Here is a 23,031-nt window from a genome sequence, read left to right on the forward strand (position 1 = left end):
AGAAATAATACATACAAAAAACATACAGTAACTAAGGTCTGGCAGGTTGTAAGGGGTTCCCTGAGTCTAACACAGGTGAGCACCGCTGCTCTAAAAGCTGGATACTGCTGAATAGAGAGGCTGCTTTATGTGCCTGTCCTTACTGCAGTCAGTGTGGGACTCAGCTGTCTTGCACAGATCCCCCCATGTGGAGGTATTTGCAGGACCGGCACTTCAGAGCTTGCAGGCTCAGCAAGACAGACACCATGTAGACAGGACACACTGACCAGCTCAGGGGAGAGAGTCGCTATGAGCATGGCTGTATATCTATTTGCATACGCACACAGGTGTATGGGCCTTAAACACGAGGGGAATGATGTGCCATCTCTTTAAAACAAAAATCTTTCCCAAGGGATGTCAGTCTTGATTTGTCCAGCCTCAGAGCACCTCCAGCTGAACGCTGTGGGAGTTATGGGTGAACAGCAACTCTGAAAAAAACACACCCATTTTTTAGGCTTTGGGGTTTTTTTGCCTCTATATGGGTTGTTACAAAATTGAACCACCCAAAAATCTGACTGCCTTTCCAAAAAAAAAAAATGCCAGCCGTCATCTCTTCACCTCCATTTCTCCATCTGCACAATCCTTGTCTCATGCAGGGCTTGTGAAGATGAATTAGTTAATTATGTAAAGTGCTTTGAAGATGAAAAGTGACATCTGAGTGCCAAGTATTACTATTAATAACAAAAATACACTACAGACCAGATTTTACTTACACAAAAATGATTATAGAGTTCAAACAATGCGGGTGTGAGCCAGTGGGGAGCACGAGAAAAAAAGATGCTTATTTTTGCTTTAATTCATTAAAAAAATTCAGGGGAGTTTGCATCGTTGCAAGACTGTATTGTACCACAATTGCTAAAGCCAATCTAAGCCTTTTGTGAAAAACTATGTCTTTTCGATCTACCCCGCTTGTATTTTCAGTGTGGTCTGGGTTCAACCCACTGCTTCTGTATAGCTAAAGCAAATGAAAAGTATGTACCCGAAGCCATTCCCTGTTCATCACAGCACTCAACCATACGTTTAAATGCAATGGGGCTAAACAGCGCTACTCGCATACTTAAAGTTAAGCGTGTTTTAAATGCTTTGCTTGAAGCTATGATTTTCAGAGGAGTTAGGGAGTTAGGCACCAAAGTCCAAGTCAAATCCATTGGGAGCTGGGTGTCTAATTTTCAGGGATTCCTTTCAAACTTTTAGCCTCTGTGCTTTACTGACCTGTGGCCTATACACTGAAAGAAAATCGTAAGAGAAGAGTTGGCAACTGTACCAAGGAGAAACATAACCAGGTTTCAGGTAGCCCTGCGCTTACTCGGAGGACAGTCTTAGTAAATATATCCTAGATCTCAAACAGCCTAATTCACAGTCCATAGAAAGTGATGAAGAGACTCCTGTGTGTAGCAACAAGCTTCAGAGCAACCCTTACTCACTTGCTATATATTAGAAATATCCTAATAGTAAAGATTCCCAAAGCAGATGATGAAACTCAGCATTTATCCCTTGGTCTAAAAACAAAAATGGAAAAAGGGTTGGGGGGAGAGGAAAAGACTGTTAAATAGGATCATATATGACAACTGAAGTTCACAGGAATTAAAAAAAGAATAACAAATTCATGACAGTGTTGGGGTAGCATTTTTTAGGGGAGGGGAAGCGTGTTCTGTATGCTGCATGTACTGAGCTAAATGTAAATCCTTTGGAGAATGAAACAATTTGTCAGAATACACATTTTTGGTCATTTTTTTTTCCCCCTCTCTCCTTGCAGAGTTGGAGGAAGTGGTATAAAACCGGCTCTTAGGAATATCACAGCCAGTTTTATTTATGGCAAACTTATTATAATAAGGATGTTCTCTGTCATTGTCTGAGAGATTTATTTATTGTATCTCACTTTTGAAACTGCTGGTATTGATTGTTTCAAGAGGTTGCCCTAAAAGAAAAGAAAAGGTGGGAGGGGGGACCCAAGAATGAATAGAAATGACCATGTTGCTATCAATTACTTCGTAATGAGATGTGAGGGGAGAATTTTAAACATTATTCCTAGCATTACGGTGGAATAAACAATATATTTACTGGAAATTATTCTCCCATGATGAATGGGATGCTTTAAAATGTCATCTGCTTTAATGGGGGTCTTTCACAGTGGCAAAGACACACACTCCAAATCACAATTATTTTTTTGTAAATGAAAACAATACTCATTGTTTATGCCACAGAAGGAAACGAATGAATCATATTTGCAAGGAGCTCCAGGCTGATGGCAGGGAAAAAAAAATCCCAAACCCTCCAAAATATTCTGAACACAACTGCATTTGCTGTGCTTTTTTGTCTGCTCCCCCCCCTCCTTTTTTTGGTCTCTGGTTCCCCCCCACACGCGCGCACACACACACCTTTATTGCACTGCAAAGATGCAACAGAAGTGATTGTAAGAGAAGTGATTGTAACACTGGCTTTCCACCACCATCACACACACACATATCCACACACCTCTCCTCTTATGTAGAATAGGGAATTGGATATTAGTCACTGAAGTTTCTAGCTATGACAGACAGTAATTTACCATTTTATTGTGATTCAGTGCCTTGGACAGAGGCACACAGTGCCTGTCATGCTGTGTTCATCACTGACTGTAGAGACAAGCATTGCTTGTCAAATAGTAGAGCCCTTATAATGAGGACACCTAGGTGTAACATAAAAGATTCACAGGCAAAAGACTCCTTATGTAGGGCTTAAAACCTCTAAAGCAGTATGAGCTAGTTAGATAATACACAACTTCAGAAGGGACACAGAACAATGTTTTCCTCTTACATCGATTAGGCATGCCAAAAAAATGTTATCAGCCAAATAATATGTAAGCCTTTATATGGAAAAGATGGAAGGATACATCTGTATTATCTAGCACTATGAAAGAGGGAAAACTCAAACTGATGTGTAAAGGGGGAGAAAGATCTTCTGCCTTTCAGCAAACCTTTTGGATGATCTCTAATGAGATTTCATGCGATTTCATTTGTCTTCATTTCCTGGAAGCTTGGCTCGGTGCAGCATTTTTTCATACAAAGGAAGTTAGAAGTGGACCGATAGGTTCAAGCATGAGCGTCGTGCCATAAGCAGCTGTCATGGGGCAGGAAACTGTTACCTAATTGGAAATAATGGTCCTGATCCTAACCGGTGTAAACTAACACAGGCCCATTGTCTTCAATGATGTGGTACCATATTATCTCAGCTGAGGATCTGGCTTACTCTATATATAGTAAACACACATTTTTCAGGTCTCAAACTGAGAGGCAAGATTTGTAGAGCAAAAAGGAAATAGCTCATCTGCAAACATGAGCCAGGACTCTCTTGTTGTTCATGTAGCTCAGGCAGCTCTGAAAGAGCCAAGATCTGCAAGACTGTCACGAGTACTGATATGTTAAGGGGCAAAATGAGCTTGATCTGACTTCAAATTCTCTGCCCACTACTGTCACAAGAAGCGCCTTTTCGAAGAGGAGTAAGGTTTACCTGGATTGACTATGGTGATGAGCACAATTCACCCCATTAGGGCTTATACAAATATCCCTATAACATGAGATAAACCTGTTTTGTGTGTGTGTGTGTGTGTTTTTGTGTGTGTGTCTACATGCGTGAGAAAGAGAGAACACGTGCAAGAGTTTAGATCAAACTTTTGCTTGGTGTGGGAAGCGGGAGAGAGAGAAAGAGAAAGTTAAAAATGACACGACAGATATTTAATTTCTATCCCAAAATGAAAATCTAACGACTGTCTGTTTTCTACCAGAATAAACCATTGCTCAGTTTTCACAGGCCAAACACAATGTCCCACTCTCCTATGGCAAGGAACAATGCTACTTTTAGGGGCAGTGATTTCAGCTCTGTGGACAGAAGTACTAAATTATGTGCCTGGCTGGAAATATTTCTGGCTGGAAATTACACCACATGCTTTTTATGCTTCCTGATTTGCACAATAATGTAAGTATATATAAGATCATCTGTTTATAAGAATATCAACATTTATATAGTATTGGCCATTGTGGTGTAGAAATCCATCTCCCAGCTCAGTTTGGCATCTCATTTGCCGGGAAGATTATGTTTTCTTTTAAGTATAGCTAGAAACACAAGCCATTTATATTAGGTACTAATATACATTTAGAAAAGTGCATGCTCTAATAAAGGTGATTTAAATGTATTTGGAAGCCAAGCAGCACTTGAACTTTTATATTGTCAGTGTCAGATATAAATTTGAATATTAGTGAAGCTAAACTGATTGATTGAATTACTTTGAGGGAAGGGTGAGGCGCGAATATGACATTGGAGTTGCTCTTATTGCAGTTTCATTTGCTTTAGTGGGAAGTGGAACTGCCTGCAGATCAAAGATACCCAGGTAAATGTTAGCGCTATTTTGCTTTGTCATTATGTAAATATGTTATATGCCGACTCCCTACCTTCTGCCCCGCCCCGCCGCAAAAAAAGGGAATAATATGCAAAATTGAAAAATGGTGTTCACTGAGGGGTTAAAAGACATTTGAAATTTGAAATATATTGTAAAGGTCAATTTCAGTAGTAATTATGTTATAATGCTGAAGCTTTTAGGGAATGCGAAATACAAGATTAATATGTTGCCAGATGGAAAGTGGCAGAAGACTCTATCTTTGTGCGTGCATGCATGTGTGTGTGTGTGTGTGGATAGGTATAACTAAAAAGCAGCTGGCATTGTATCAGAGCCGGGGTTTTTTTACAAATATAAGGGTAATCTGATACCCTCTATACTCACATAGACCTGCCACTGAGATTAAGGACAGTGTGCCTCAAGCATGAGCCGATGCTAGGGTAGGGAAGGGATGCAGGCTTATTATTATTTTATTATTATTAACTTGATTTAAAGTAGTATCTGCAGGCCCCACGTGAGAGAGGTCTTTGCTGCGCCAGGAGCTGTAGCAACGCCCAAGACTGCTTATGCATTTAAGTTAAGCATTGATTTTAGTGCCAAAATATTCAAGAGAAAGGGAATATTATTCATGCCTGAATTTCCAAATGGGAGCTGAGGTAGAGCAGGATTGAGTGACTCTATGAAGTCTGCAGGAGGAATTCAGCCACCTTCACTGCAAGACCTTTCTTTCTCTCTTGTTTTATTCTGCTGGTTACACACTCACTCATTGCATACTCCTTGCCATGCTTTGTAACCTCTCTGTGCCTCAATCTACGCATCTATAATCTGAAGATAAAGACATTGGCACACCTCTTAGAGGTAGTCCAAGACTTATTTAAATTAAGGCTTGCAAGACATGTTCAGATCCTTGGATAAAAATTGCTATCTAAATGCAAAGCTGAGTAAGAGCTGACTCCAAAGGAGCAGCTGCTGCTTCTTCCTTTTTACACATTATTTGCAGTAACCCTATCACCACATAAGATGATTCAGAGAATTTAGGAAGGAATTTCCAATAGGATCTATTGGAGTTAGGTGTTGTCATTCCATCCCGGTGCCTAACTCCCCTAGGTTCATTCAATAAGGAAGCCTGGAAGCACTTTTCTAAGTTAATGAGGACACAGCCGCAAGGAGAGCTCCCATCCTGGGCATCTAATGTGTGTTCTAATTGCAACCAAATCAGTAGGATATCTGGTGACAATAGAAACTCATAGTTAAAAAGAAAATAAACCAAAACCTGATGTATATTAAGAGAACATCATCATTTCCCATACTGTATCATAACTATTGAATTTATAACATTAATTAAATGTCTGCAACTAAAATCATTTATAATAGAGATGCAAGAACTCAATATACTATTAGTGAAGTCAGCTTGTTTCATTCCAGCAGGATTGGACAAAGAGTTATTACATTATGAAAGTCTTAAACAGTGGCTGGCTTAGAAATGTTGCTTTCCAGGATGGCTGTACAGTGCTAATGAACATGTTATACAATATAGATTAGGAGAGAGAGCCCAGTTTTTCTCAACTTCTTTTTGACATATTTCCCATACAAATTAGAATAAAAGCTCTCACTTGTATCCTAATGAAATAATAATGTACAACTTAGCCATGAGCTCCAAAAAAATCCTCTGTAGTTGACCACTTCTACCTGCTTTTCCATGTGGGTCGTATTGAAAATGTCTGCATTTTCGTCAGACATAAACTCGTGTGGCTCCGTTGTCTTCAGTGGTGCATTGCCATTTTTCAGAGAATGAGAGCCTGGCTCTGTGTCTTTTCATACCTTTAAAACAGGTCAACACAACCAATTCCTTTAGTCCGACCAGCTTGTGCCTCAAATGAAACGGGGAAAGCTCAGCGCTAAGGCTGACACGATCGCTCGGTATCCCTAGAGCGGTCGCCAATGGGCTGGCCAACAAGAAGCATCTTAGTAATCTTAGTAATACAGATGCATTTCACTGTTATGACCGTGGTTCGAATCGTGAACTCATCCCATGTCGGCCACCCAGCCGGCACCAGGAAGGGCCAGCTGTTGGTCCCTGTCAGCTTCAGTTGTCCAAATGCTCAGCTTACACTTGTTTTCCTGTTCTCCTGGGGGTTCTCCCAGGAAAAATCACTGCCCACCCTTATGTCTCGACTTGCCAGCCTCTCCTCAAGGCCATGCATCAAGGTGCTTTTACTTTTGCTGAAAGAGTGAAGGGAGCCTCCTTCAGAGCCCCACAGGCTTGCTCCCAAGTTGGCCAGAAGAGTCTCCACCAGAATAGAGCAAAGCCGTTCAGCGACCTCCTGCAGCCTCTGCCCCTACTGATTTCCCCTCATCTCGTTATCTGCTGCTGTCGATTCAGTGAGCATCGCAGCGAGGCACCGTCTCTCCATCATCCCTCTTCAGACTCCAAGGCTCTGTGTTGCGCGTTAAAGGTTTGCAGACACAGGGTGCACCAGTGGTGGGGTCATATGTATTCAGATGATGTTGCCACTATTTTCATCTTGTCTATAAAGGGCAAATGGTAAATCGGCTTCTTGAGAGTTAATGGAGCATTTCTGCAGCAGGAGGGCAAAGCGAGAGAGCTGCAGAGAGTGTCTTGTCATCTCACACAGTCCAAATTCTTCTTTCCCTCACCTGCCTGGGTTTCTTCTCTCTTTTTCCTTTATTATTCAATATCTAGCTACACTTTTAGTTGCTTTATTTTTATAAGGTCTCCTGCTTCACCTTTGTCCTCAGTCCTGCCTGGTTAGCCAAATGGTATTTTGCACTTGAACAACCCTACTTGGGCAGCTTGCTAGCCCCTTTCAGGCATCCACTTCAGAGCTGTGTGCAGCCATTCATGAACTAAGCTTTGCATGGTCTGCATGAGTGTAAGAGTGACATAGCATGGCTAAAAGGCATGCAGCAGCTAAGCAGTCCCATGTCAAATCAGTGGCAGATACAAGAATAGCATCCAGGAGTCCTGGCTCTCCATTCTCCGCCCTAAACTTTGGACCCTACTGTCTCGTAATGAAAGAGATGCTTAGCTATGTTAGTCTGAAGTCAATAGGGTGGCACCTTAGAGACTCACTGATTTAGAAAAGCATGAGTTTTCGTAGGCAACAACGAACTTTGACAGACGCTGTGAATGGACTGACAGAAAAAAAGGGGGGTTATACAGAGAGGGAAGGAAGGAAGGGAGGCAAAACTTTGGCTGATTAGATCAACAGAAGTGAGGAAGGCAGTCAACACTTTGAGTGCCCCTGAAGCTAACAGCTAGGCCAAGTGTTACGATAAGAAGCCATAGTCCTTTCTAAGACTATCATTAGCATAATTCAGTCTGTGGATAATTTTTTTTCTTATTCAAGTTGGCATTTAAAGTTCTTCAGCTACTCTGAAGTCACGCACGATGGAGGGGGCCATGAAGTTGAGTGACTGCTGGCTTCTGGTCCCTGCTCCCTGGGTTGTGCGTGTTGGAGAGTCATTGGATATATCACAGAAACAACCCAGTCAGCCAGGACTTGACCTCAGGTCTATCTACTCGCAGAGCAGCACCTTCTTTACTGGACTGTAGTGTCATACGCCCTCTTCCTTGCTGTCTTTCTTGACCCCGACTCTTGCACCGCTGGCTCTCCAGAGGCCTGGCTTCAAAGGGGCAAGTGGAGGGCGGCTCAGTAAGACTATTGTGTACCCTCATGGGTACAGAAGCCTCCTGGAAAGTGAGAGATGTGGGAGTGAATCTCATCCATGGTGCCCTAGAGCCCATGATGGACTGCTGGGCCTAACCCTGCTTGTTTGCAACACACGGCAGGCACACGTCCTATTTTTCAGACATGCTGGGGCTCCTAGATAGTGGGTCTGCATCTGATCCCAGCAAAAGCGGGAGTCATTGCCCCAGCAATCAAACCAGCCCCTCCACCCTGCTCCCTGTGCCGGGGCCATTTCCCAGGACGGCAGGAAGCCGTATGCCTACGTCCTTCCTCCCCATCATCTGCAGGCCTAATGAATAAATGCGTCCTCTTCTCCTATGATGTCTAAAATGTGTCTGAAAAGTCAGTGGGACTCGGCGCGTGTGTATGTGCGTAGCTGAAGACCTACTCTTCAAGGCAATGTAAGCATAAATAAAATCAGCCCAGACAAGGTTATTTCACATTCCTAATTTCCAGAGTGATTTTTTTTTTCCTAAAGCCCTACAATGCTTGATCGTGTTTGCCCCCCTTTTTCCCCTCCCACCCGTTAACAAAAACAAAATACATTTTCAAATCAAGATAAAGCCATCAAAGAACTAACTAAACATGATTAGAAAGGACCTTTCCTTAATGGGAAAAAAATCATGATTTAGACCTGGCTGCTTTCCAAATATCCCTGTGCAATCAACCAAAGAAACACATTTTAGAAAACAGAATTGTAAAAGTAACTTTGAAGAATCGGTTGCCATAGAAACAGATCTGTAAATACTTAACTGCAAACATTAAGTGACACAGTGATATTCCAGAACCCAGGATGCCTTAAAAGGATGGTAAATTTTACCCAGCTCTTTAAATAATCAACTCGGTTGTGCTTTGATTTTCTCTCTCTCTTTCCCTCTTTGTCTTTTTTTTTTTCACACCATTCAGTGCAATCGCATCCCTGTTCTCGGGCATGTGTGATAATAGAAATGCCAGTACTGTTTTATAAAAGAGAGAGCTGATCTTTTATAGCAGGGGGTAGGGGAGCACAGAAAGGGGAGGCCAGATGCAACCTCAACCTGTAGCATCTAAAATATAGCCCAGAGTCACCCCGTCTCCTTGTAACTGCAGGGTCAGGAGGGAGCTTGATTGATTGTGGCTTTTCATTGCAAGTAAAAACCAAACGACCAGCAATTTCTTGCCATGTACTGAGGAAGCATCAGGCACAAGGAAATAAAAGGGTTATGGGCAATTTTAATTTAGACAACTGTGTGCATTCATACCAGGCCACATCCTAAAGTCCTTGCTCTATTTTAACTGTCCTTACACAGCACAGAAACCAGCTGGAGAGAGCTGCTGTGGCCCTTGCTAATGGAGGTAGAGCTCGATGTGCTGGTTTTACATGGTCGGGGACCTGGTTAACCAAGACATGCCTCTCTGTCCATACGTGGTGGCTGAGATCTGTGCAAACACTTGCACCACTGCTCTCTTCCTCTCTTGCTAAGGCTCCTGCTTCCAGCCCTGCTCTTCCACGTCCTGGCAGAGACCCTGCAAATGCCCATACTTTCTCACAGGCATTGTCCATACATGAAAGCATGGGGTAATGTAGGGAGGGTGACGGCCTCACGATAAGGTGATCGATTCAATCCAGTGCATCTGAGCAAGAATCAAATGGAGTTGCCTGCTTCGTTCTGCAGATATCCGCGTCCAGGCACCTGCCTTCATCATCTCTTGCTCGTGAAATCCTAGGAGTGGGGATTTTACCAGTGAATATAGTTCACTCTTCATGCCCAGGAACCATTTGTAGAGGTGGTTAATTTATTTTGCAGTGTCCTGGCAAGTGGGGAGCACCCCACTGGCCTCTGTGGGAGCAGGTCACTCCCAGATAGTACCTACATCGCTCAAGCAGCACCAGTGTCTTTGGGCAAGGGGTTGCAACAGGAGCTAAGGAGGGAGAGGGAGGAAGGGGATTTTTTTTTCCGTCTGAATCCCTTCTGTGAGCCAGCTCTCCAAGATGAACCGGCTACGCTGAGTGATGCCCAGCTAGTATTTGCAAACATGCGTTTTGCTGCCGCTCTAAGAAGACCTTTAATAACCTGCCTGTTTTCATCGTACTGGTGAGTTTTGAGGTTTTCTCTTCCCCGTGGGCTGACTATGTTATCCCACTGAAAGCTGAGCGGTATTATCTTTTAAGCTGATTTTTCTGCCCAGCTTAGGAAGTGATGGGAAGAGAGGAAAAAAATGCAGAAGCCAGGGAGGCAACAGGAAAGGGAAAGGTAAAAGAAAATATAGACTAAGAGGAGCCCTGATCTCTCAAGTTATCGCCTTTTACTTACATGTTTTATGCTCAGAAAGTCCAGCCAGGTGCAAGAGAGGCTGTGCCGCAGCTTTGGGGTTGCTAGACGGAGCAGAAAAATACAGATAGAGGGATCATCCGAGCTAGAGATAAGTTAGAGATCTCTGTTTTTTAAAGAGAGGCAGTTATCTGGGATGGCTGAAAAGTTTGAACCATCAACATGTCTTTGCCCAGCCTCCCCAAGTCTCTCTCTCACACATATGCATGAACTCTGCCTGCCGATGGGCTGCTTCTAACCAAAGTCCATCTGATCCCCAAAGATAAGCACTCATATGCCGTGAAGGCCGGGTATGTAAGATAGGGCCCAGGGGCCGGATTCAGCCCAGCAGGGACCTGTCAGCCCCCAGCACAGAGTCGACCCAAAGACGGCATGCCGTGTGCGCTGCTGCAGGGCCCAGGACATGTGCTGTGTGAGGCCACTCTGGGTCCTATGGGCACTATGTGTGGTGTGCACCCTGGACCAGCTGAAATGGGTCATGCATGCAGCCCAGGTCTCCTCCGGCTGCAGGCGCTGGCTCCAGCATGTGTGGGGGGGGGGTGGTGATCCAGCCTGTGAAACCCCGGATGAGTTTGACTCCCCTGCGTGAAGGGGACCGGAAGAGATGCAAGGGCGCGGCGAGAGCAAGGGAGGGTTAATTCCACATGTCCTCATCTGCAGGTCATGCCTTTAGCACATTGTGTTTGGTGGGCAGGGAGGAGGTAGGTCTCCTCTGCAGAAACCCACAACGCTCTCCTCCTTGGCATGGTAGCGATGGGCCGGGGAGGGGTACGCCGTGTCACTTGGCTTTATCACCGCCCGGGCTCTCGCCTTGTCACTTGGCACTTGCCATGCATCTAAAAAGAGGTTGGCCTTAATAACTTCACACAAGCACTGCATCGCCAGCGACTTCAGAGACAGGTGGCAGCAAGCAAAGAATTATAATGAGTTGCTGCAAATGCTTTCTTCACACAAATTATAGTTATTTTCTTCCAAGCTGGAATGCCTTACAACACCGGGATTTTGGTTTGGAGGCTGAAGCTCAGCGGGTGGAGGTGGGAATAGGAAAAGCCTCTTCTTTCCTTCACTCTTTCCCCTCCTCCCCCCGCCCCACACTTTTGCAATTAAATTTCCTAGTAGGATCAATATGTCTTCCATTAACTTCCCTGCAAGTTAGGAGCAAGAGACAAGAGGGTTTGATGGGTTCTTGTATGAATGTGCTGTTTTCTTTTGCTGGGCCACATTGCCCAAATGCCCGTCATGTCTACATAGGCCTCCTAGCCTGGTTGGGGGCCCATGTACCTTCATGGCTCGATGGTTCTCCTGCATGCAAGATGGCAATAAAAAATCAGAGCCTGTGCTTGCCTATCAGAAGGCAGACCCCGTCGCCCGTGCTCAGGTGTCCAGGGGTTGCAAGGAGCACTTACGCATGTGTTTGATCAAGGAGCGTTAAAGAAATGACTGTTGCTCGCAGACACCTGATGGTTATATGCGACCGGGCCGGTCAGCACGGAGCTGGCCCTGGCAGGCCATCTCACGAACGCCCCTCCACCTCAGACCCATGAGCACCCCTCCACCTATGATCCAGATAAGGGGTCTTATGGATTTGCATCACTTAAAATTGGAGGCCTGGGTCCCCCAGGAAACCATTTAGTGCAAACAGGCTCAAAACAGAGGTCAGCTTGTGATCGCTAGAGACCTTGATTCTGTTTGAATTGGGAACTTGTCAGTGGGGTTGTGACACAAAAGCAGGTTGGAGGCTGCTGATCTAGACACCGTCCTTTTCTTCTAGCGCCAGAAGAAGCTTAGGTGTTGCTCAAGGTGAAGCATGGGCAGCGGGGCATGTAGCCTACAGAGTCTGAAAGCACAGCCTTGTTTCCCACCGTACGGTTTTGTCTGATGTGGATGAGCACCTGTAGCTACAGCTTCTCCCTACATGACCTGAGGCATGAGGACAGTGCCAACAAGCTGCATGGTTTGGGGTCACTGTCATCCTCAGGCCACCAGCTGTGTCTCTGGCTGGAGCCTAGAGCAAGCAAATAGGCTGGCTATATGATGATAATGATGCATGAGCAAACCAGTGGTCCCAATAGCCTCTGGAGAAGCTGTCAACCCACAGTCCTTAATGCAGTGCATTTGGGTAAGGGGTAGAAGTCTCCATAACTTTTCTCATTGCCTCTGCTGAACCTTTCAAGAGAGGTGATATCTCAGCATAAAGGCTCTATCATTTGCAGAGGATCTCTTCTAAAAAAACACCTTCCTGTGAAGGATGCCCATGTGTTTGATGAGCTTGTTGGAGACGACCTGTATTATATATTGCATATGAGCCTGTGGACCTCAGGAACCCATCACTGCAGACAACAGAATATGCATAATACATGAAGCCAATGTCTTGCTTTCACCCCAGAGTAAAAGAAGAGGTGGTATCGTAATCCACTGCTCTACAGACCGCTCTTGCCTTATGCACTAAAACCCTTTGAAATGAATGGGAAGATGTATGTCAACTCCTATTCCACACTGGTGTTTAAAGACTGCTGTAGTTATTGTGCTTGCTTTTGCTTTATTCACCTTGTGCATCTGTTTCAGATTGACTAAAAGAGTTGGTATCATACGGAAGAATCCTTTCAAATAGACACGGGGCTCTTCTTAAATAGCAAGAAGTAAGGCTCTGTCCTGGGTTGCACAGGGATGCTAGAGGTCTTAAGGCTCAGTACTCTGCATGCAGCTTAGATCTGGGTTGTGCAGTGCTGCTAGAGGTGTTGTGCGAATCAATCTCTTTCTGCCTTAGTTTCCTTGTATGGAAATGGTGGGTAATACCGCTGAGGGGTGTTTTGACACTAAATTAATTTGTGTTAAAAAGTGACTGGGGTTATTGCCAAAACCCAGGGTATTACAAAAGTGGAGGGATGGTCAGAAAGGAAATTAAAAAGAGGATGTTCTTCTGCAAGGTAGCTTGATCTCCGAGCATTTTAGAATCAGAGAGGTTTTACTGGCAGAAGAAAAGTTCCCCCCCCCCCCCAATTAGCTCTGCAGCCAGTGCAGTTAAAGGGATGCTGCAAAGACTTGCCATCTACTCACTTGCAAAATGTGAATGACGGGTAGTTTCCAGTGCCGCACCAGCCCCGGAGTTTCCCTGATGACTTTTGTTCTTACAAGCATCTTTGTATTTCAAATGATTTTATTTCTCCCCTTTCCTGTCTCTATATGAAAGAGCAATGGCTGTCACATGCAGAAAGGCCATCCTGACTTCTGTCCTGGACAAAAACATCCTCCTTTGGCAGCTTCTCTTTAAGAAGGAGCGGGATGGATCCATTCGGCTCCCTGAGCCATCAACAGATTCATCAGCCACGGTCCAAATCTAGCGCCTTTATTTTTAACTTTGGGGGAGAAGGCAGAGACAGCCAGTGCGCTTGTCGGATCTCAGGTGGACTTTGCAAGGTTGGACTTTACCAAAATCAACTTTTTAATTTGCCGGGAGAGGAAACTGTGCATATATATTATTGACAGGCAGTAAATGCAGAATTGACAGTGTCATTCTGCATGGTCTTTTAGTGAACGCAGGGAAAAATGGAGATGGGAGTTCAGGTTCTTGTCCACTTGCATCAGTTTAATTAAGGTGGCTTACATAAGCCAGTGCAAACCCCTTTTCACATGCCGTTTCCTCTGTTGAAAAGCAGCTTATTTAAGTTTAATTTAAATCCAATCATATATGCCTGAAATTAAACTGACATAGGAATGTCAACATAGACTTTTTCCTTGGTTAAGTAAATCCATTCAAATTAGAGAAGCTCTAAAAGTGGGATTCCCAGCCTGTAAAGTCTCCTTTCTTTTTTCCCTGGAATCAGAAAGAAAAGTCAAAATATTGAAACTTTCCAGGGAACGGAAAGTTCTAAAACATTTTGAGTTAGAAATACGGAAAACAGCTTTTCTTGTGACAGATGGTTTAGACATTCCCAAATCTCAGCACTTCATGGAGACTCACTTTGATCTTAGCTGCCATCGCGCCCAGTGTAAGACCCATCAGCTAAGGAATAGAAGAGAATGAAGGAAGAGAGCTGACCTGCAACTCTCATGAATACTAAATCCTTTTCCCAACATTGATTTGTTATGTAGAAAATATACATATTTGTTGGAAATTTGCAACAACATTTGGAATCAAGTTGTATTTTTCTCCCTATTGTTTCTATTTTTCAGAGAAAAAGATGCTACTTAAAGGGGAACATTTCTTTTTCCAGTGATAGAAAATAGATTTTTTCCCCCACCAAAACAAAATACATATTTGCATGAAAAATGAAACACTTTGTGCCAAATTTCAAATGAAAATGCATTTGACTCAACTTTTCCATGAGGTACGTGTACCTGTTTTTAACTTGTGTAGCTTAGGAGCTCCCATATAAATGCTGGCATATGTGTAATCCAGCTTCTGTTCAGTTTAAGCAGGGAGCCTGTATTATTTGCTACTATAGAGTATATTATGATTTATTAGCATTGATTAAATATAGTAATAATAATAAAGAATGCAATCCTCAGGCTTGGGTGAATTCAATGACCCTACTAGCTTTGGTGTCTTTTTGAGTCCCTGTATAAGTCATGCACTAGGATTGTGGGGAAAATCATAAGAAATGAGGGTTGGAAGAAATCTCAGGAGTCATCTAGTCCAGTGGCTCTCAACCTTTTTTTGTACCAGGACCCATTTATAAACATCAGTGGCCGGTCCTGACCCCCAGCCCTCTGGCCCTCCTGGTGCCCTTCACCCCCAAGCCACAGACCCCTGGCCCTGCCAGTGCCCTCACTTCTGACCCACAGTCTCCTGAAACCCCCAGGCCATGCTGGTGCCCCTCACTCCCCATCCCCCGCACAACACACACCCATCCCCTCCATAGCCACACACACACACACACATACCACCTCCTCCCCAGACAGTTCCCAGGTCCTGGACCTCCAACCCATCCTCCCCACACACTTACCTGCATCCAGCTCCTGGGGCTGCTCCCACCACCCTGCCTGGCTGAATGCTGGCCACGTGCATGTGCACCCACAGATGTGCATGTGCACACTGCCTCCAGTCACCCCAAGAAAGTCTTGGAAGGCTGGAAAACTGATGCTTTCCCGCGTTTTTTCTGGGACTTGCTCATGACCCTTTCAGATATTCTTGCAACCTACTTTTGGGCTGCGACCCACGGGTTGAGAAACACCGATCAAGTCCAGCCCCTGCTCCAAGCCAGACCAACCCCAACTCCATCGTCTCAGCCAAGGCTTTGTCTACCTGGGTCTTCAAAACCTGCAAGGATGGAGACTTTACAACCTCTCTGGGTAACCTGTTCCAGTGCTTTAAATAAAATAAAATACCCTACTTTACTTTTTAAAATGTCTCTGATGTTGGTCGTAAGAAAGCAGAGAATGGGAATAGACCTATTTATTTGCTTCATGCAGGTTAGATGTAAAAGACTGAGTCCAAGAGAGAGCACAGCTCACTTAGCTGTCCTCCAATACATCACCTCCCAATTGCCTACATAAATTATACACAGCCAGCTGTCCTTCAAATGTATCTATCAACCCCTGCACTTCATTTCCCATTCAACTTCAAGAAGAGTATCCAAGCTAAACCTCATGTCTGTGGGTCTTTCTGAATCCCGAGCAAAAGGGGAATCAGAGGGAATGGAGAGCCACAGCTGTTTTCCTTTGGTGCTTCCTGATCTCTATATGGGAGGAGAGATCCTTCTCCATCTATCCTTTCTCCCTTCCTTCCTACTCATTGTCATTTGCTCTCCCAGGACTCACGTGATAATAGTGGAGGAATGAAAATCAGTCCTAAGCCTGTAGTGGTAGGTTAGAAAAGGAGCTGTATTGCTCCTAATTCCTGCGACAGACTAGCTCAATCAAGGCACTGAAGCAGCTCCTAGCAGCAAAGTATGGAGAGGGGAGGGAAATGTTGCCTGTGCATAAACTGGATCTGGCACTGGAATGTGCACGTTGAGAAGGAAGTGTGCTGGGTGTAGAAGTGGGACAAGGCATTTGGTGGCCCAGATGAGGGGCATGGCATGGCATTTGGGGGCCCAGGTGAGTTTTGTGTGGCATGTGTGTGAGGATGCTTATTGTGGAAGGGAATGTGCCTTGCAGCCTTTGAGTCTGCAGCTCATTGGGCACAAGTCCGGACCAACTTCCAGCTCACATCTCTGGATCCCTAGTGAGCATCTGAACTACTCTAACTGTGTCCAGGGGGTGGTCTCTGCACAGAGAGGGAGAGATGTAGCATATGAGAGAATCTGTTGACAATGGTGTGTGTTAGGAAGAATAGGTTGAGGCATGTGAATGTGTGTCTGTGCTGGGGAAGTGTGTAAAGGATCGGTTTGTTGGTGATCAGATGGTGGTGTAAGCACAGTTCCTGCTGTATGGACTTCTCTGACACAAGAAAAGTTGAGGGAGCATCTGATCTTCCCCTCCCTGAAGAGTAGAGGGGAAAGTCTACCAGATCCAAGGAGTTTAAGGGCCCTTCTCCCCCTCACCATCCTTTAGGAGTGTTTCACCCCAGTTTATGCATAAAAGAATATGACGAGTGGAAAGAAGATCCACTCAGTTCTCACTGTAATGGATTCAAAATGCCTTTGTTTACCAGCAATTATGATACAGTCCTGTAACGATCAACATACTGTCAGCTAAGGATAGAGAGATCTCACGGTTCGAGGCATCAGCTGATCTGCACTGGGTCGGGAGGAACTTCTTCCGTGTCTCTCACTATAGCTTTGCACAACCAGCCAGCTGCATTATAGAGGTTGCTTAAGGAAGGCATCTTCTGAACCATTAGGTATCATCCAGGCAGGGCATCAGAGCTGATGAACCAAGCCAGCCACATCTGCTATAGCATATCCAAGTTTCTTGCTTTAATTCTGACATCTCTTTAGTGCATGACAGACTGAGCCCTTGAGACAGCGACATAAAAAAATCTCAGCGGTCAAGCCCACCATCCACTTCTTTTTAATATCTGGCCCCCTCTTTTGAGCTGTATCCTGTCCTTGAAGAGACATGGGCAACATGGGCCAGATTCTGCTCATAGTGAAGTGCTTTGTAAACCAGAAGTCAATATGGTAGAGGCAATATCTTTTAAAAAGAGATCCAGCACATGGATTGATTGTTTTTACTTTTAGCCCAACATGGCTACAACATTTATGCTTGTACATCAGGATTTCCTTCAGATTTTAGGCCAGTAGTTGAAACCAGCACTGACTCAGTAAATCTTGTTCATCCCTAGCTATCATACTTCTCATAACCTGTTGAGATGCCATGGATATATGTAATGGAGAATTTTTCTCCCCACACCCTGAGCTCTTAGGACAATACAAATGTGTTAATTATTAGAGACAGGTCCTTGATGTACAAGATAAACCATTCATAAGCCTGGTGCTGAGACTGAAAGAAGCTTTCCCTTTTTGACTTTCCATTTAGTAAGGTACTGGCTTCAGTGCCATGCAGTCTGTACAATGCTGAGGTCAGAATAAGCTAGCCTTTCAAAAGAAATAAATAAAATCCACCTACTTATCCCCTACTTCCTTCAATATGTCTAAAATCAGAAGTGATGGATGGCAATAAAATGGATGGCTTTGACCTCAAAGTGATCTGTCTTTCCATCCCAGAGGAGCTCAGGGAATGTGATGTCTCAATGACCGAGCTCAGGTCCAGCCTGCAAAGGCCTATTGCCAAATGGTCCCACTATGTTTTTGCAGAGAACAAGCAGAGGATGGGCTGAGTCAAGTGACGATGAACAAATTAGCAGTCAGTGAAACCCCATCAGCTACCTCAGTCCCTTTCTGAAAGACTCTTAACATCCTCATGATTGCATCCATTAGTGATAAAGAAAATGTAAGTCATGGTGTAAAGACACCAGAAGGGGAAAATGAGAGGGCATTGCTGGAAGCTCGAGAGAAAAAAAGGGAGGGGACGGATCAGTCTCGACAGACACTCCATGAATACCCGTCTCCTTGCCTCCACTCTGCCAGTGTGAGATAGGGGTGTTGGGTAAGATGGACCCCTGAAAAGATCCAGTATGGCATCACTTCTGAGCTGGCCATCTTCGTTCTTCTCAATAATTTTGTTGGTTTCTTTGAAATCAAACACTAGATATTTTTAAAGAATAAACTGGGACTTTGTATACGCACAAATCCACCAGCCACTTCAAGCGTAAAAAATAGGAGAGAATTGGTCGATATAGGTAGGGAGCTGCTTTGGTCAAGAGTTGGTCTTGGCTGTATAAGTGCATGTGTCTTCCTTGGTGATCTGCTTTGGTGCCACAATTATGGAGGACAAGTCTGGCCAGATACATGCTCCTGGACATAAGCTTTGGCATGATGATCGCTCACAAAAAAGTTGAGCATCCATTTCCCATAGTCCTACACAATGTCCTGGACTTCTTTCACTCCCATTGTGTAACTAGCATGAAAAGCAGCAGCCATGGTTTGAATACAGTGCGTTATTTTTCCTCTTAAACAGAAAGCCCTGTTCATTTAAAAGGAGGAAAAAGACAGGGGAAGAAGAAAAGGCAAAGCCCGTGGGACACAGTAGCAAAGAGTCATTCTAGAGGGCCTCACGGCTTAAGAAAGACCTTTTGAATGATCAATTCCCTTATGTTGTTCATTGATTTCCCCCTGGCTCTACCTTATCTTTCTTTCCCTGTTGATATCTCTTTAATTGATTCCTGATTACAGATTACACCTGTTACAAACTGTTATTTGTCTAACAACGGCGCAGGTACCTTCCCTGCAGCCCAAGGAAGTACATGCAACTCCTGATTATTTCAAAGGGTTCAGAATGAGCAAGCCGTTGCGTGCACAGAGCAACCTGGTGGTAATTGGTAAAGAAGGGGACTATATGGATGTCTTCTCCAAGCACCTTCCTTGTTTACACTCCTGTCCTTCAAACTCAGGGAAGCCTGTATCCTTCAAGAATTACAATACAGTAGAATTTGCAACTGAGTTCAAAATGTGCTGCTCAGACTCATTATCAACTCCTGCTCTGTTTGCAATGCTTAGCACATAAATTATTTAAATTAAACTAACTACATGAATTATTCAACTCCCCCCCCCCCCTTATCTCCAGCAGACACCACGCAAAGTTCAGCACTAGCCATATCATACCTCGCTGCTAATACAGGGCTGGTCAAAGCTCCCATGTATTCCTGAAGGTTGGCTCTACCCAACTGCACCCATTCCCGTACGAGTGGCAGTAACACCTGAAAAGTCCCTTGCTAACTGTAGGTTAAATCCTGTTCTACTCAGGACCAACCAGAAGTGACTCTGTTGAAATCAGTGGGGTCACTGTGGTGTATGAAAGCATACCCAGGTTGGTTATCCTGGAATCAGTTGCAAACTACTTCATTGCATGCCAAATATTCTTCCTTTGGATGCACAAGGGGAGCATCCATTGCAGTTCCTTTGGAGCCCGGGCCTTTCAGCTGATCCTAGAGTTTCTTCTCATGCAGTAAGCCAAAGAAAGATTCCCAGCAATGCTTCCTGGCCTCGCAGTTCTGTCACCACGTCACCTGCATGAACTAGTGGCAGCTGAGCATGAACCCCTACTTTTTTCTAAAGGAAATGCTAGTTGAGAGCAAGAGGAAGACCTTGTTCTCCATTTCTCTCGGCATCAGCTGCCTTTCCAGTCCCCAAAGCTAAAGTTCCCAGGGACCTGAATGAAACTGGAAGCCACTGGTTTGAGGGTATGGAGGAGGAGATTATTCAAGTAGGTTCCCTAGAACTTTGTGGACTTTCTTTCTTTAGAAAGTGTTTCTTTTTTCCCCACTTCATAAATATTTCACTTGAAAAAGTCCTTCTTGCCCCTGTCCATTTCCATTGTTTCTAAGGAGTGCAGAAGCTTTTTGGTTTTCTTGCTAGAACTAAGCTACCAGGCATGTCTACACATGTAGTTATGTGCCCCTAAATTTAATGCGTCTTTGTTTAAGGGGCATTCAAGTGATTTAGGCACGTGTCTACACATAGATGTGCTAATGCATATTAAGGCACATTAAATTTAGGCTCGCATAGATAAATTGCATTAGCCCATGTGGAGCCACACCCATGCACATTACCACGTTAATGTGCATTAAGCATCTGCACGTGGGCTAATGTGACTTAGCTAATCATGCCTAAATTTGGTACTTGCTTTAAGCAGGTATTAAAAGTAGGTGGGATTAGCCTAAAATTTTTAAGGTGTATTACTGGCACACGTGTGGACACATGCTCCTAATACACCTTAAAAGTGGCAATGTCAGGCTAATCCCACTTAAAAGGGCCACGTGTAGACAAGCCCACCTATTAGTACTTGGTGTAGTATTTTAACACTCAAGGAGCAAATGTGTTCCTCCTAAGCTATCCATGCAAGGACATGAAAAGCTAGTCAATAATGGAGGGGGAAAAGAGAACCTCTGGTTAAAAGAGAAATGCAGAAGCAGATTATTCGGTCACTGAGTTCTTATATTTACTTGGATTTCATAGTAATCAGCGGTGCAGAGAATGAGATAGGTGAGTCCTGAGTGAATACACAGAGTCAAGTGGGAGATAATGGGAGCGTAAAGAAGACGATTATTGTGGCCCTTCATGGAAGGAGGGACCACAATTCAGATTATGTGAGTCAGTGCTGGTAAATCATGCATTGTATTAAAGTCTCATGGTACCAGGGGTTTTCCTGGAAGCCTCACCTCTGGGTTTTTTTTGGAATATGTCAAACCATAGTTTTCATTTAAAAACAAACAAACAAGGAGCTTCTAAGCTATGTAGTTTTAGTGAAAAGCTGGGAAAACACAAACACAATAGGCTCAAACAGCCATGGGCAAAATTAACTGAAATGTTTGGGGGGGGTGGGTTTTAATTGTATGCATTTAAGTCATTTTGATGATTTTATGAGCTATGATACCTAATTTTCAAAGGCTCGTGGTAGTTATGAATGCAAACGTTCATCAGATTTGTACTATTCATTATAGATGGATGCTGCATCCTTCTTTCTTTTTTGGCCACCAGGAGATGACATTCTCTGTGTTGCGATAAGTAAGGATAAGGTTGTGTTTCATGCTGGCCTGTATTGGACTAGATAGATGTGGTCACCCTGGAGATATTGTATCTACTTCTTCTTCCTTATTTATTTTGTTTCTTTTATTTCACTTTAGGGGACTAGGCTGGAATTGACATTTCTTTCCCTTTACAAGCCGCCTCCTCTCTCAATGCTGGGTCTCTGGGCGCTCCGTTAAGCCAGACAGCGGCATGGACCCGCTGTAAATAGAGAGTTGATAAATTGGGTAGATAACACAGCCTTGGCTTGGCTTGCCCCAGTGCACAGAGTAATAAAAAGGATCTCCCGCCTCTGAAAGGTCATTGAATTGACAAGGGGAATGATCACGGGGCTGTCTGATGCAAGACACTCATCACCAGACACTGCTCGTACAACGTGAACGTTTGGAAAGAGATCACTCTGCGGTCTCACCTCTGGCTTCTCAAGGCCCTGTTAGCTGCCGCTCATGCCAGTTCAAGCTGGCAAGTTGCCTGGCATAGCAGAAGCCTAAGTAGCAATGCAATTGCTCCTTAACCTGCCAAAAAGACCCAGGAACTGCTGGAGTTGAAACACCTCAATTGGCCTGTTAAGGTGCATCTGGATCAAATGGAGGAGCAAGGAGGTAGCTGACCTCTCAAATCCCTCTCCTGAATCCTCTTCGGAGAAAATTGCGTGAAATGCTGCTTCATGCCGCTTAGCCAGAAAAGCGATTGTGAGAACCCATTTTTCACTTGGCAGATTTCATCCTGTACCACTAGCGCGTGATTTAGCCCAAGCAGGAAACTAAGGAGGTTCCCAATTTCAGGCCACCCCTCGAATCCCACGTTATGTGAAACTGGTACCAAGAGACTTACTGTCTCTTTTAGAGAATTAAAGAAGGAATTGCTGAAGTGATGTTGGAACCATGATGTTGTAGCAAGAGGTAAAGATTGGGTGGTATCTTTGATTGGACTAAGCACATAGTTGGGATAGCTTTAAAATGCATCACATTCTTGTTCAGGGTTTAGCAAGAAAAAAAGGAAAGGAGAGGGAAATGAGTGCGTGCTATTGTATGGTTTTTATAATAGAGAAGGAACGTTATTTTTAGATTTTAAGAGCCGGGAAGAGGGAGGAAGTTGGGTGTAGTGACGTTATCGATTCCTCCAAAACAAATGTTGATTTTAAAATCTGCAAGGCCTTGCCTAGACTTGAAGTTGCATTCCTGCCATAACACTTATACACTGATTGCCAATTAGCATGTGTTACACCGAGACAGAAAAGGCAAGTCCAGACAAAGCTCAAGTGAATTCAAGGCATGACTTTTCCCCATTAAATTAAGGGCCCCGCATAGTTTGGAACCGGAGGGGTTAGTATTGGATTGGACATCCACCAAGGATAGCAGCTAGGCACAGGGTGAAGGTGTTGCTACTTGGCTGGGACTCACTCCGACCTCCCATCAAGGAAATGCAGTGAGTATCGTTGATCTACCTATCAGCTGATTTATTTTAATGTCTACAGATAATACAAGAACAATAGTATTCCTAGAACGTCAGCCAGTCCCTGTATGGCAATGTACAAAATATTCTTTCTGATAAAATTGCACATA

General features: G+C 44.2%; 1 protein-coding gene and 1 long non-coding RNA gene across 11 annotated transcripts in view; one reads left to right on the top strand and one right to left on the bottom strand.

Annotated features, from left to right (window-relative positions):
* CELF4 (CUGBP, Elav-like family member 4) overlaps nucleotides 1-23,031 on the top strand; it is an 860,358-nt gene that overhangs the window by 529,666 nt on the left and 307,661 nt on the right. The window lies entirely within an intron of this gene.
* LOC109307763 lies at nucleotides 5,579-22,005 on the bottom strand. Its single transcript, XR_002100358.1, has 3 exons — nucleotides 21,995-22,005; nucleotides 19,544-19,547; nucleotides 5,579-6,735 (listed from the first exon to the last, which is right to left on the bottom strand). It is a non-coding gene; the product is annotated as an uncharacterized LOC109307763 (long non-coding RNA).

Source organism: Crocodylus porosus, unplaced genomic scaffold (genome assembly GCF_001723895.1).
Source record: "Crocodylus porosus isolate Cpor-Errol unplaced genomic scaffold, CroPor_comp1, whole genome shotgun sequence".
NCBI lineage: Eukaryota > Metazoa > Chordata > Crocodylia > Crocodylidae > Crocodylus > Crocodylus porosus.